This window comes from Alosa alosa, chromosome 13, assembly GCF_017589495.1.
Source record: "Alosa alosa isolate M-15738 ecotype Scorff River chromosome 13, AALO_Geno_1.1, whole genome shotgun sequence".
Lineage (NCBI taxonomy): Eukaryota > Metazoa > Chordata > Actinopteri > Clupeiformes > Clupeidae > Alosa > Alosa alosa.
Genome location: NC_063201.1, coordinates 16238005 through 16252525, shown reverse-complemented (window position 1 = coordinate 16252525; position 14521 = coordinate 16238005). Strand labels below are relative to the sequence as shown.

Below are 14521 nucleotides of genomic sequence, written 5' to 3'. Positions count from 1 at the left end.
AGCTGGTGGTGCTGCTGCGGCTGTTTGTTATGCTCCAGGCGTCGAGGATGGCGTTGCTGCGGCACACCGCCGCCCAGCGCTTACGGTCAGTGCTCCCAAGCTGCACCAGTGTAGCGCAGAAGGCCTCCAGCTCCTGAAACCCAGGGAGGGAATTGGCACTGCAGATGTCCTCCTGCAAAACAGCGAGAGGGAGAGAGAGAGAGACAGAGAGTCACTTCAAATGTATACAATGTTCTTTATAAAATAAATGTCTAATATGAATGTCTATATATAAATAGTCTATAAATGTGTATTTAAAAATGTCTTTGTGGTTCAGCAGCATGTCAGCATGTTGGAGACGGGTAAGCATTTTGGAGACGGGTATGTTGGAGACTCACAAAGGCTGGCGGATGGTGGGGCCTTGAAGTTCCTCTCCACCGTCTCACCAAACAGCTGCTGGCAGCGGGAGTTGAGGCGGTCAATGAGCGGCGCATAGTAGACTCGGTGGTGCCGGCCCCCGCCCCCAAACACGGCATCCGAGCTGATGAGGTAGATCTGGCTGCACAGGGGACCTGAACATCACAACAACAGGTATTATCAGAATGATACAATGTGATAAAATTGTGTTGTCTTTTTTTTTGCTGTTAAACAAGTAATTTTCTCCCTTAGATTACCTGGAATCATATGCGGCAACGATTTGTTTAACCCCTCCAGGCCGTTGCTCCCACACAGGCCCTTGTAATACGTGCATGAAATGGGAGTGCAACAAGTGCGAAACATAGGACCAAATAGGATCAAAGTGTAGAGAGCAAAATGTGTCAAACACAACAGTTGTTAAATAAAATATAAAATAAATTAGTAATCAAAGTCCATAGGTGTCCCTGTGCACAAACCTTCAGCTGAAAACCAAGGAAATGTCTCAAAAATTCATAGAACGAGGATATAACCAGGCAGTGATTAATCAGGCAATTGAAAAGGCAGGCCAGAAAAATAGGAATGAACTGTTGAATCCTACTCCTAAGAAATCAGAGAGTAAAGTAACTTTTGTAACCGAATATTCCACAAATTCCACACAGGTGAAAAGAATAATCAACAAACATTGGAAACTCCTTGAATGCGACCCGAGTCTGAGCCACTTACCAACTAAACCACGACATTGCTTCAAACGGGGCAAGAATATCAAAGATTTAGTAGTCAGTTCTATGTACCAAGAACCTCCAGTTACAAATTGGCTGACTAAACAAGTTTATGTTAATTATAGGTGTGGCCAGTGTGCACACTGCTCAAATACTGTTGACACCAAAACATTCACCCATCCACACTCAGGTGAAAAGTATGGCATCAAACAGTTTATCAATTGTCTCTCTACACATGTAGTGTACATGTTAAAATGCCTTGTGGCTTGATGTATATAGGCCAAACAAAAATAAATTTGAAGTTAAGAATTGCTGAACACAAAGCTTCTATTAGAAACAACAATATGGATTACGCTATCGCTAGACATTACAAGGACAGAAATCATGGTTCAGCCACTACATTGAGATTCATTGGCATTGAGAGGGTTGAACCTAATGTAAGAGGTGGTGATTTGATAAAACCATTGCTTAAAAGGGAGGCTTACTGGATTCACAAATTGAATACAGTCGAACCATATGGACTTAATGAAAAACAAGACTTGAGTGTTTTTTGTGAACAGAATAACTGGCTTGTAAAAATAATTTTGTATATTCAAACTAATAAGGTACTGTCTTATGCACATCTTGATGTTGTGGAATTAATTAAATGTTAGAGGTGTTGATAAACTGATGAACTGTTGATGATGATGAACTGTTGAATTTATGAACAGGTGGATAGGTGGATTTTATAAATAAAATTATACTGATCACTGAATTACTGATGTTATTTGATTGATGCTGTTAATGAACTTATGTACTAAATGATTAGGTGTTTATGAATTACTGGTGTCACCTATGAACTAATTCTTAGGTGTTTTATGAATTTATTAACTACTGATGTTGTATGTGAACTTATTAATTCTGTGTTGATTAAGAAGTATATTGATGTTGTTAATGAAATTATGAACTAATTAATCTCCCACAGGGCTCTACACTAACTTTTTGAACCAGGAGCACTGGTGCCCCTAAATAAAAATAATTAGGAGCACAGACAAATATTTGGGAGCACAGTCATTTTTGTTGTATAAGTTTATTATTATTGTTATTAACAATAACACATTACAATACTTGTTGTAAGGTTAAGAACATCAGACCAAAACTGTCAAACAAAACGTCATGTAGATTTTATTGTATATTTATTATTGTATGTAGGCCCTATGCATGTTTCACATTTCATCTGAAATGAAGATCATGTCTGAGTCACTTGGCCAAGCTTTGTAGCCTGGTCGCCTTGACCTCTTTCCAGCAGACAGCCAATTTTCAGCACATTTTGTAGGATCAAAACGTTCCAGGGAGGGTCCCTCTGTGCTGATCCGAATCAGGTCCTCAGTAGTAGATACATGCAAACTACTTCTTAAAGAGCTCTTGCTCTTGATGCGCTTTTGTGCTGAGAAACCGCGCTCACACTGCGCAGCAGAAATGGGCAGAATCAATAGGATCTCAACTAGGTGCAGGAGGTTCTGTAAAACAATGAAGTCATTTAAATAGGAATTTATACTGATTGATTAAACAAATAATTTTGTTTAGTGAGCTAGCTCTCTGTTTTGTTTGAACATCAACAGAAGTGACATATCCCCGCTATCGCTGATAGAACTTTTAAGTGTTTTTGGTGTTGTTGAACTTTGTGTATATTATTACCTTGTAGTCTGTTTTATATGGCTCTTTAGTCAAAAGCATTTGCCATAAGCTGCTGTAGGACTTGTCCTGAAATGTGTGGCTTATGAGTGTCTTAACACTCTGCCATTCCTCTTGTATAGCTTCAAGCTGGCATCCAAAGCTAAAGAGAGAATAAAGTTACTGATCTATCTCATACAATGATAAACTGTTCAAACCGTATATGATCACAACTTGCCTAGTAAGCACATCACTAAAGTGTTCCACGAGGGCTTCCACCTTGTCAGATCCATAGTTGAGGAGCTCATCACTATTTTCAGGCCATGTGTCATGGTTGAAAATTGTGAAACAATTTACCACAGAGTAGTCTTGGGTTTCCGCATTGATCAGACTACCAAAGCGAGTATTCAGGGCTTCCACAGTGATGGCAATCACAGCAGTCATGTTTTTTTTAGTTTCTGATTGCCTAAGTTACCCGTCACATCACCAGAGAGTGGCACACCCTGATAGGAGCAAAGAATGAAGAGAGAGAATGTAAGAGACATTGCTTGTGTACTGTGGTGCTGTAGAATACAACTTTATGGTTGTAAATCACTGTTTAGCAAAATGCAGTCTCAGCTACGCTAATGTATTGAGATGTATGCTATCCTCTGTACCCCTAACAAACCTGAAATGTGACTTCTTCCATTTGCGGTCCTGGAAGAGAAGCCAAAAACTGGCATAGCATGCCACCTCTCTTAGGGGTTCCCTGCATAGCCTGCAGTACCATGACTGTCTTCCTAATTTCTGAAACTGCTTGAGGTAGAATGAGATCATTCCTCTGAAGGATGCAGCTGAGTGAGGCCAGCTCATGAAAAACATCAGCCAGGAAATGGCTAAATGCACAGAAGTTAACTTCATGCATTTCCTTCCTAATCTAAAAAAGGACAGGAGTTCAAGGGAAAAAAACATTTTTAAAATGTTTATTCATATCAAGTCACCCTCAAAGCAGTGTGTACTGAACAGTTTTACAAAACTCACCTTTTTAGCACGACCTTGTATGTCTGCATTGGCTGCAGATGAGGCAAGGTGTTCCATGTGGTGGTGAATGGCGGCATACTGACCACTGTCAGTTGCCAGATTCCCACCTCTTCCAGCACAAAGGAGCACATTAAGTGCTCTGTGGACATGAGGAATCCACCTTGTTCCTTTTACACTTGAAGGAGTGCAGATCCCCACTCCAAGCTCCTCCCCAATTGTATTCAGCTCACGCCTGGATTTAGGGCTGAAGTGGTTGGTCTTCCACACAAGATGGAGAAGGTCGTATACTTTTGTGACCATTGCATCCTTGCGCTGTAAATTCAGAATGGCCAACTCCAACCTAGCCATTGAAAACAAAAAAGCTCAAATGTGCTAATGTCAGACATACACTCATGAGCCCATATTAAATTGTTAAAGATATTGAGAATACTGACCTGTGTGGCATGCAGTGGATAGGGATAACATGGTTTCCCACATCCCTCTTGAGTAAGGCAATTACTCCCCTATGGACACCCATGTTAACTGCTGCACCATCTGCCCCAAATGCAACACACTTGGTTTTCCAGTCAACTGTGCCAAGTGCATCAAAAGCAGCACTGGTTCCATCCAGAATACCTAAAATGACATTAAAGTTAAGTTTCACAAAAGGCAATAAACAACATCAACACAGAAAGACAGTACATTATTGCATGATTAAATCAAATATAACTTAAATAACTTCATGTTCTCCAATTGTGTTTAAGCTTTCATTATGCATGACCTACTCTTTCTGATAGAAGCAGACATGCCTTAGCCCTGGTTTCGTTTTATTTATTTATGTATTTATATTGCATCTTGACCATTGGAAATGTTAAATATATTTTTTATTATTATTACTACTGATTTGTTCAGATAGATTTCTTAACTTTCCAAAATATCAAGTATTATTGGGTAGAATTAAAACTGCAAAACACTTACCTTGTGCATGGGCGTGTTCTATACTCTGTTGACCAATGAGGCGGGTCACGGGTCTCCCATCCTCCAGGAAACGGCGATAGACAGTCTCACATTCGTGTTTGAGATGTCAGTGTAAGCCAGTCAGTCAGGACTGGTAACGGCTCGCTTGGATCTGGTCAGCCAGAGCGTCCCTTATGTCTTCAGCTATTTGCCCAATCATTTCCGCACACCTCACATCGTTATCATATGTAGGATTAATGTCAACTCCGTTTTTGTGGTGAAGTGCGATCATTGGTCCGAATTTGGTAAATGGTACTTCTTCTTTGGCAATTAGATAGGCGATGTTGAATTTAATTTTTAGCTGACGAATAGCTTCTTGGTTACTTAATGCTACCTGCCTGCTAACAGCGGTTTCAACCGTACGTGGATTGCTGGGCTTTGATTTGTTGATGAATACATCCCTGCAGCGAGAGTGCCGAGTGGATGTCGAGTGTTTCACCACAGCATCCCTCTTCAGATTCGGATTACCGGAGATAAAAAGTGAGGAACCTGCGAGTGACAGCGGGGCTTGTTTGCAAAACTTGCAGAACATTAGCTTCGTCGATGCCTGGTACTCTAGCCACTCGAAATCCTTTAGCCAATCCTGGTTGAATTTGTAGATTTTTTCATCCGTTTTAGCCTTCTTTTTGACACTTTCTTCCTCGTGTTTTTGTTTTTTTCCTGTCCATTGGGTGGTTTAAAAAAGGCACTTATGCTCTGCATTTTGTCAAAGTTCTCCAAGCTAGACTAGCCTACTAACGTTAACGTTAACTAGGCTTACTTGTTGATATGATATCAGAGGATGTTTTAAGAAAGAAATGAATTTGTGCTGTTTTGAAATAGTTAGTGTGTGGGCAATGTAGTTTTTTTTATGATTCTCACTCCCCGCGACCCGTAACATTAACAACTACATTCAGGATAGTAGACTACAGACTAGATAAGATTTGAATAACTGATCTCCCCGTAATATAGTGTCCTACTTTCCTCATGATGTATTTGCAACTGTTTCTATAGAAAATATATACGTGTAAAATGCTGTGAAAAGTCACTCGCACGAGTGCGCCTAAATATTTTTTCACGTTCGCACGGCGAAATATTTAGTCGCATATGCGAGTGAAATGGGCGCACTGTAGAGCCCTGTCCCAACAAGGTCATGTGACATTACCTGATTTATTCACCTGTGGAAAGGAAGGGGGGATGGTACAGAGCGAACCTGATGAAGCGCTAGGCGAAATGCGTTGTTCGTTCTACAATAAATATTAAGTTACAGTGATCAGTGTGCGGTGATTTTTGATCTTTTACTCTTGGATAAAATAAATTAGATTTGTATCAAGATACCCATTTTGACCTTACAAAAAAGCAGGGTTAGGGGCCAAAGGCCTCAGTGCTTAGATGTGCTTTTTTCAGCACAGAAGGGTCTCTGTTCCAAAGGTCCAGAATCTGGTAGTTGTCAGAGGGGTGCAAGTTTGTGGAGGAGAGGAAGAGGAGGATTGGTGACCTGTGTACAGCTCAACCTGTCGACAAGTGCCAAGTTTAAGCAAACCACAAATAACATAATGCAATAAAGTGCTTGAAATGGGAGGGCAATACACAGCACCACAGTGTAGTCTGCAAATAACACGACAGTCATGGAACATTATGAACGCAGAACAGCCAAACTATATACAAGCTGTTTGTGCTTGAATATAGTTAGAACACAGCACCACAGTGTAGTTAATAAATAACACAGGGGAACACAACAACTGTAGAACATGAACAGCAATATTGAACAGCAAAATGAATATAGAACAAAATAAAGAACTATTTACAACCCATCCCCTTTGTCACTCAAGGGCCCAAAACAAGGTCCACTGCCTCTTGAAAGTCTTCAAATGTGTTAAAAGTTTTCCCTTCAAGTCCTTTTGAGGGGGATGACTTTGTGCTCTCACAATAGGTTTTTTTTTTGTACTTTTTGTGACCTTTCGGCTGGAGTCCGGCAGCAACGGTGTGTGGCAGAGTGGATAAAAACGGTTATGGAAGAATGGAGGAAAATGGTTGTGGCTGAGCTGGCAGAGTGGAGGAAAGTGGCGGTGGCTGAGTGGAGGGTGGAGGCAAACTACGAGCGACTCTGTTTTAGTCTCCTGGTTCCTGCAGAGACAGAGTGACCTCATACTGCACTTGAGGCCGGCTGGTGTGGGGCCGTTCATCTGGGAGCTCCAGTGCTGGGGGTTTGCTGGTGCCAGAAAGAGACTGCTGACGGCGTAGGATGGATAGGCCTTGATCGATGACATTTTTGGTGGACAAGGCCTCCTGTCTCCTGATGAACTCAGCAACGCTTTTGGTGTTAATTTTCAGGATGGGAATCCCGAGCTTGCTGAGTACAGGGTCATCAACAGTCACCCTTTGCTGGACACGCTGGTACAGCCTGGTGACCTTTTGTTTCTGCGGCGACGCACGAGTCTTCGCTCCACAGTTTGGGTGAAGCCACAGCTGTTTAATGAGGCAGTACATAAGGCGGTTCTTCCTAGAGTCCAGCAGGTGGGCAATGGAAGAGTCTGCTGGATCTCCATTTGTGCGGCTGAAGAGCGCATTGCCCCAGCGTGCTGAGTAGAGACTGTCAAACTGCTGGATGTTACGGTCGTGGAGGTCAAGTTTGCTCCAGGCACTGATGACCTTCTGCCTTGTAGGGTCACTGAGAGCAAGCTTTCCCTCCTTCAGCGCAATCTCAACAAGTATGTTGCTCAGCTCCTCAACATTCTGGTACCCAGGGAGGTGATTCGGGCCACACTAATCGTCCACACAGGGATCTAGCTCTGCAGCCACAACCTGGTCAGTGAGGCACAGATCTCTCCTGAGTGGAGCCAAACTGTCGCTCTCACCGTCAGAGGTGTAGCCCACATCGTCCTCCTCCGGGGACTCGACTAGCTGGTCGGCAGAAGCTTCATCCTCCTCTTCATCCTCATCGACACGCAGCATCTCTCTGGTGTGAGCGTAATGGTCAGGAGCACTGAGTCTGACGACTGGGCAAACAGATCAAGTCCAATACGCTCATCACCAGGGGGAACAGGCAGCCTGTAGTTTACCTCCTCCACAGTCCCAAAAAGCTCCTGGCACCTCTGGTTGAGCCGATGGACCAGCAGTGACACGTAGACCTGGTGCTGCCTCCCCTTTTGGCCTTTGACTGCCGCGGACTCCCGATCGCTGTTCCAGCGCACGATCCCAGCCAGCAGATACACCTGGAAGGGGACAGCAGCACAGTGGGGTCCAGGGATCATGCTGGGCAGAAAGCAGTGAAAGCCTTAGAGGCTGTTGCTGCCTCGCACTGCTGTGTACCGTGGAAGGTGCACACCGTTACGCGTGATGTACTTGTTAACGGTGTACATATTCCTCCCTGGTGGGTCCTGGAGGCACTCCAGGTGTTTCTGCTGGTTCTGCCAGACATGATTCACCGTTGCTGGGTCCTTGAACAGATGTACCTGGTTCTCGTCCATCCCTGCTGCTCCCTTCAAGACATCGATGGGCCGCTGGACTTGCATAAACGTCTCCTGGGTCCCCACCGTGATCCTCATCACAGATCAGCTGGCCATCAGTCAGGGAGTGGTAATGCGTGGAGTCTCCTGCAAATCGGTGTATCCAGTGAAAAATGTCTAGCCGTACCAGCATACCAGCCTCTGTAATTGCTGAACAGCTGCTCCAAAGAGGAGACCCAATGGACACGACAGCAGCCACGGTCCACGTACATGAGTTCAGGAGACGCCTCTCCTGCTCTCGTGTACCAGTCCATGAGGCCTTCAGCCATTGGCCGCAGCTTCTCCAGGGACTCCTCACACGTCAAGACCGACATGAGGATCTGCCCATGTTCATTGGTCACGGTGCACCATTCCGCCGTGCCTTTCCCATCCCCAGACAGTTTCTTGCAGATCTGATAACAGATTAACATTGATAAAAATGTTTTGGTACACTGTTGACCTTTGTGTTTTAGTGAGGTGTTATTAATATTAATTTACCTTTTTGGTAAAGTCGTACTTGAGCACTTTTCCAAAGGTGGACATTATTTGAGTGCGGTAGTCCTCGATGTTGTCCGTCTCCGCAATGAGGAAGGCCTTCCATAGCAGTTTGGGAGACGGCAGCTCTGCCCTTGGTGGAGGTAGCTGAAAGGACATGCTCAAATTCCCTGAAAGCAGAGAAAATATACACAGATACAGACCTTATTAGTGATGGATCAACTCATTTTCAGAATTGGCAGTAGCATTAGAGCTTATGTACTCTATTACAATGAAGACTTTCTGTTGTGTTTGTCTGCAATCTGCACTGTTTCACTGTCTCACTATTTTAGTCTTTCCTTCAACACTAAAGGATCTGGCCTGGACTGTTGAATTTGTGCCACCCTGGTGGCCATTTTGTGTATTGTCCTGTGTTTGTTTTTGCCTGTTCCCCATAGACCTCTCCAGAATAATTCCCGCCTCCGTAACTTCCGTATCCATCCAACTTCCGGGCGTCGATTGTCTATGGGAAATAACATGGCATTTCGAAATATCATACCGGTAAAACATCTGTAGGTAGTGAAGTAGAAAAAGCTGGTGGGCAGATTGGCCTACACACTTCTGCCATCTAGTTTCCACTGGATTTTTTGATTGTCGGTGCCGTTTAAGTAGTATACTACTTAAAGGGACACCAGGCAACGTTTTTGTTTTAATTACTCATCTTTGTAAGTCGGTATATGGTTAAATGACTCATTACAGGGCGAATGAAGACTCTCTCCCACAGCCCTACTGCCTGTAGGAAGAATATCCCGCTTGCAAGTTCAGTGTATCGTACCCGCCGACCGAAGCAGGATCAGTTTACATCCTGCATCCACAGCACAGAGACAGGCTAATGAAACGCTAGCGATTATTGCAAACGTGTGTATAATGGCAGAGCCGGCGAAGAAGCAGCGAAAATCCTTGATGGAAGATGCAAAGAAAAGGAAAAGAGCGAGGGGGAGTTTCGTAGAGAAAAAGCATCAGGCTTGCCTGGTGTCCCTTTAAACGGCACCGACAATCAAAAAATCCAGTGGAAACTAGATGGCAGAAGTGTGTAGGCCAATCTGCCCAGCAGCTTTTTCTACTTTGTCACCTACAGAGTTTGACAGGTACGATCTTTCAAAACGCCATGTTATTTCCCATTTGACGACCGAAGGTTGGATGGATACGGAAGTTAGGAGGCAAGACTTATTCTGGAGAGGTCTATGTGCTTTGTGTTATCTGCCTGTCACCTGTCTTTGTCTCCGCCCCATCTCCTTATTTGGTCTGTGCATCCTGTCTTGTTAGTTTTCCCTCCATTTCTGCCTCCTCACCTGTTCCCTGTTATTGTCTCGTTGGTTTCGTCCAGTCCTCTGTCTTTCTGTTAATTGGTATGTGTATTTCTACCCTCCTGTTTCTCTGTTTCTTGTCGGATTGTCTCTCTGTTTACCCAGTAAGTTCTGTCGGTTAGAAGTTTGTCAGTCAATAAAGTGTGTTTTTTGAAGTTCTGCCTGAAGGAGTCTTGCACTTGGGTCCGCCTGCACAACCTTGACACTGAAAGAAAAACAAAATCTGACTTACTTGTGATTGTTCCAGGTGCGGTGTACTGGCTGAGGAGGGTGGTGTAGAGGTCTTTCCTCTGCAGGTATTCCTCGCAGTGGCTCTCCAGCACCTGTCTCCACACCTTGGACATGGTGTTGCCCTTGTCAGGCGGATCACCTGCTTGTCCACACCACCCTTGAAATAAGAGCACAATCATTTAATGCCCTTGAATCTTCATGTATTGCAATGATTTACAATTCAAATAGCTGTGAAATGATGCAGACTCACTCACTGTAATGTTAGCACAGCAGGGAACATAGCCTTGTGAGCTGGGCTGAGCTGATCCATGATGCCTGCCTCCCATGACAGGAAACGCCAATGGAATGCTCCTCCGACTCCTTGGCAGCTTTCCTGCATGCATTGCAGGCCAGCGCCTCCGTAAGCATGGAGTACCAGCCAGACATGCTGCAGATCTGTCTGACCATGTGGGAGTACCACAACGGTACAGAAAAGCAGTCTTATTGCCACTTGCTGGGCACTCCGGCCTGGGACAGCGAAGACTGTACCGCCACACCCCTACTGGTCTCCAAAAAAAAAAACACTGCTGTGAAAAAAGGAGTCTGCCAAGGGGACTGTCTGTCCCACCACTCCAGGGAATTCCGGGGGATGAAACCACATCCGGTCATCCTTGAGGACTTTCCTCCACTTCGTACGCCCATGTTTGTCCTGGTACGATGTTGCCCTCTGGAACAGCCCCCTTTACGTCGTCCTCCTACAGCCACTTTAAATCTGCTTGTGGCAGCCCATGTGGAACAGACTCCCACATTTTGTGCCAGCCCTCAAATGTAAGACAAAACCATATCTAACAACCACCCAGTACTCATAACTGAACAGTATTCTTGCATTAACTTATATGCATTACCTCAGGTACCGCCAGCGGAGCAGCAGGAGCCGGAGCAGATGCAGGAGCCTAAAAAAAAAAAAAAGTGTATGTGATAATGTATACTATGTGAGTGTAAACTTTTATGGTGATGCGCTATGTGGTGGCTTGCGCCACTTTCCAGGTAGGTAGAGAATGGAGAGTCAGGTGTATAAGATGTGACCTTACAGCTGCTGGTGCGATAGTGCGTAGCTTCTTAGTGCTGGGCTTCTGAGTGCCTGGCTGACCCTCTTCAAGTCCTCTTTGTCTGCCCTCTGCATCCCCTGTGAAATGAGAACGAACACTTAGGTAGGCGGGGCGGAGGAGAAGGAAGAGTGGTGCTCCCTTATTTAATACAGATACTGCATTAATACAGGGTTTGTGCTGTAATATACCTTGTCTTTCAAAGGTAGCAAGTGCTTCAACCGGGAGGGACCACGTCCTGTCGAGGTGTCTGTAAAATACAGGTGAATTTCAGCTTTGTGTAATGCCCAATTCAAACTTTAGTGGTTGTTACTAAAGTCATCTTAACCTACCTTTCTCGCAGGAAAGCGCTGTTTGCTGGAGGTGGCAGTGCTGGAGGCGGTGGCAGTCGCTGCGTGTGGTGTGCCGGAGGTGGAGGTGGCAGTGCTGGAGGTGGCAGTTGCTGCAGGAAGGGCTATGAATGTACTGCCTGAAGCGCTTCAGGGACTTGGTGGTGATGTCATCCTCCTTCATGACAAGTCACTGTCTGATAGAGCAGTAAGCCTCCTGAGCCATCTCGTGGTCACTCCCAGCTTGAGGGTCAGCTTGCAGGCGCTTGTGCAGACTGTACCACTGCCACATCTCTTGAAAGGTAAAAGACCTGAAGCGGCCTTGCCCGTAAATGGCCCTGTCTACGTACATTTCAAGATGGCAGGAGACTGGAGAGAACAGCTCCACATATTTAAGAAGGTAATCCTTTACCCACTCGTCGTCGTTAGTGGCTCTTCTCCCAGGTTGGCGGCTGTCTTTGACGTGGCGATCAAGGATACTAAAATATGACAAAGAAAGCATAATTCATTTATGACAAACATATACATCAAAATAGTTTGATTCTGTTTAGTGCAACATGCTTACTATTTAATGTATCCGACATCATTTTCCACCAGCCATTTGAAAGTTTTGCCGTTGTATTTGCCAAATGTGAGGATCAGCTGCCCCAGACACTGCACCTCAGTTGGCGTTGATGTGAACAACACGCATCTCATTGTAGCTGAAGACAGAAATTGTTAGGCCTTTTGATAGATAGCACGCAAGCACAGAAGCTCTAGTGCACAACAGTAGGTTATCATGACTTGACTGCGGTGGAAAAAACATCTATGACCCTAATGCCAAGGTACTACCTTTCTTATAAGCCGCCTTCTCATCCCTCAGCTCACGGTCATCTGTAGTGGATGGTTTGTATGCCTTGGCCTCCTTCGTTGCCTTAAGAATGCATTGTTGCCCATCCTTGGGAACACTTGTGTCCAGAATGCACAACGTGGGCATCAATGGATCCATCTCTGGTCGATTATAAATAAATGAATAAATAAAAATCAGTAAACATGTTACAACAAACTATATACCTGGCTTACCATACCACACTGTAGTACGGTGGTTAAGCCGAGGTGCCGTACTCAAGCGTTTCTTTGAAATACGAGAGGAAATTGGACAGTTCTTGTAGAAAAAAGGCAGACTAGAGGCATTTAAATGCCCAGAATGGGTGCGGGATCTGGCCTTTATGGTGGATATTACACAGCACCTAGCCTACTCGTATCAGTTGATCATATTGCTCATGCACTGCTATCTTTTGTTTGTTAAATTAATTTTATTTTTCATACATTTGCACATTTATATTTTTAAGGCAGGATGTTTACTTTCTTCATAGCTCCCACTTGAGTTTAGTGTGGCGAGTTGGTTCAGGTGGTAAGATGTAAAAATGTATCCACTCAACTGTATAAAAATAAACCAGTTGTTTAAGAGAGTGAAATGCATTTTATTTCAATTCCATTGGCCTCTCTGAATAAATGTGTAATAATCTAATATATCCCTTATGATCAGTGATTATGTAGGCTACAAATGTAGGCTGAAGGGTAAAGCATAGCCTACTGAAAAAACAAAGCTGGAGATTTGGAGTTGTCAAAGGATATTTTGCAATTATTTCACTGGTCCGGCCCACTTGAGATCCGATGGGCTGTATGTGGCCCCTGAACCGTATGTGACCCCTGGCCCCTGAAATGAGTTTGACACCCCTGCTTAATCAACCATAGCAGTTCAAGCAACTTTAGATTGTGTACAGTTTATGTACAGTCTAAAGTCCTACTACTGTACTTGTTATCGATGAAATAACGTTATTATCGTTGGTTTTATTTACTGTTAAGCTTGTGTGAGCTTGCATAATGTTTGAGAATGCACACTTCCCGTTAGGTGATGTATTTTCTGTACTTAGCGACATAAGTTTGCGTCATTTGCACAAGGTAATTTGTGGAAATTGGGCCATAGTGTCAACACAGTTATAATTATGAAATAAGTAATACAATCGAAGACTACATCATCGAATGAATGGTTAAGTATAGTCACGCATCACGTCAAGATTGTATTATGTCGAAGTACAATCATATTTATCTGTTTTTTACGCGATAGTTAGTAGCGAGTTAAACTGTAGACTCTGGGCCAATGAGAGGCCACAACTGTCTACAGTCTACACTTGGCAATGCACGTCGCCCGCGACGACCTCTGTGAACGACTCCCCAAATGTGGGAATCTCGACTGCATAATTTCTGGTAGTGGGGGACTGCATTCGCGCTCTCCCCTGAAATTATGGTAAAAAATAATTGCTGTGTCTGCAGCAGAATGAAAAGAAGGCATAACAGAGACACATTACTCAAGTAAACTTTTACTTAATACATCCCATGTTATATAGCATGATATCTAACTACTGTCATATGGCGCAATACCAGGCATTCTGTGTGCGCACTGGCAGTGATAGAGCCAGTCCCCCTATTAACAGTCACTATGTCAAAGAATTAAGTTGAGTCTGCTCACTACTACATAATGTTGCTTTCAACATGTGACAATGAGTGTTATGTAAACTCCACTAATGGTACTAACCTTTCTGGAAAATCCATCGATTCCACCAAACAGTACCACACCATCTGCAAAATATAACAATATTATTAATAGCAATTCATATCTTAACATGTTCACAAGTTTGGGACGTGTACTGTCTACTCATCCTCTGAACTATCCCAAGATCATCAACCCGGTGCATAGAGTTCCACACCCTGGTCCACTGAACCCTGTGGCCTAAAGCCTTC

At 44.0% G+C, this 14521-nt stretch overlaps 1 pseudogene; it reads left to right on the top strand.

Moving 5' to 3' along the window:
• Positions 1-13843: 13843 nt before the first annotated feature.
• On the top strand, positions 13844-14019 carry LOC125306654 (annotated as a pseudogene).
• The last annotated feature ends 502 nt before the right edge of the window (positions 14020-14521 follow it).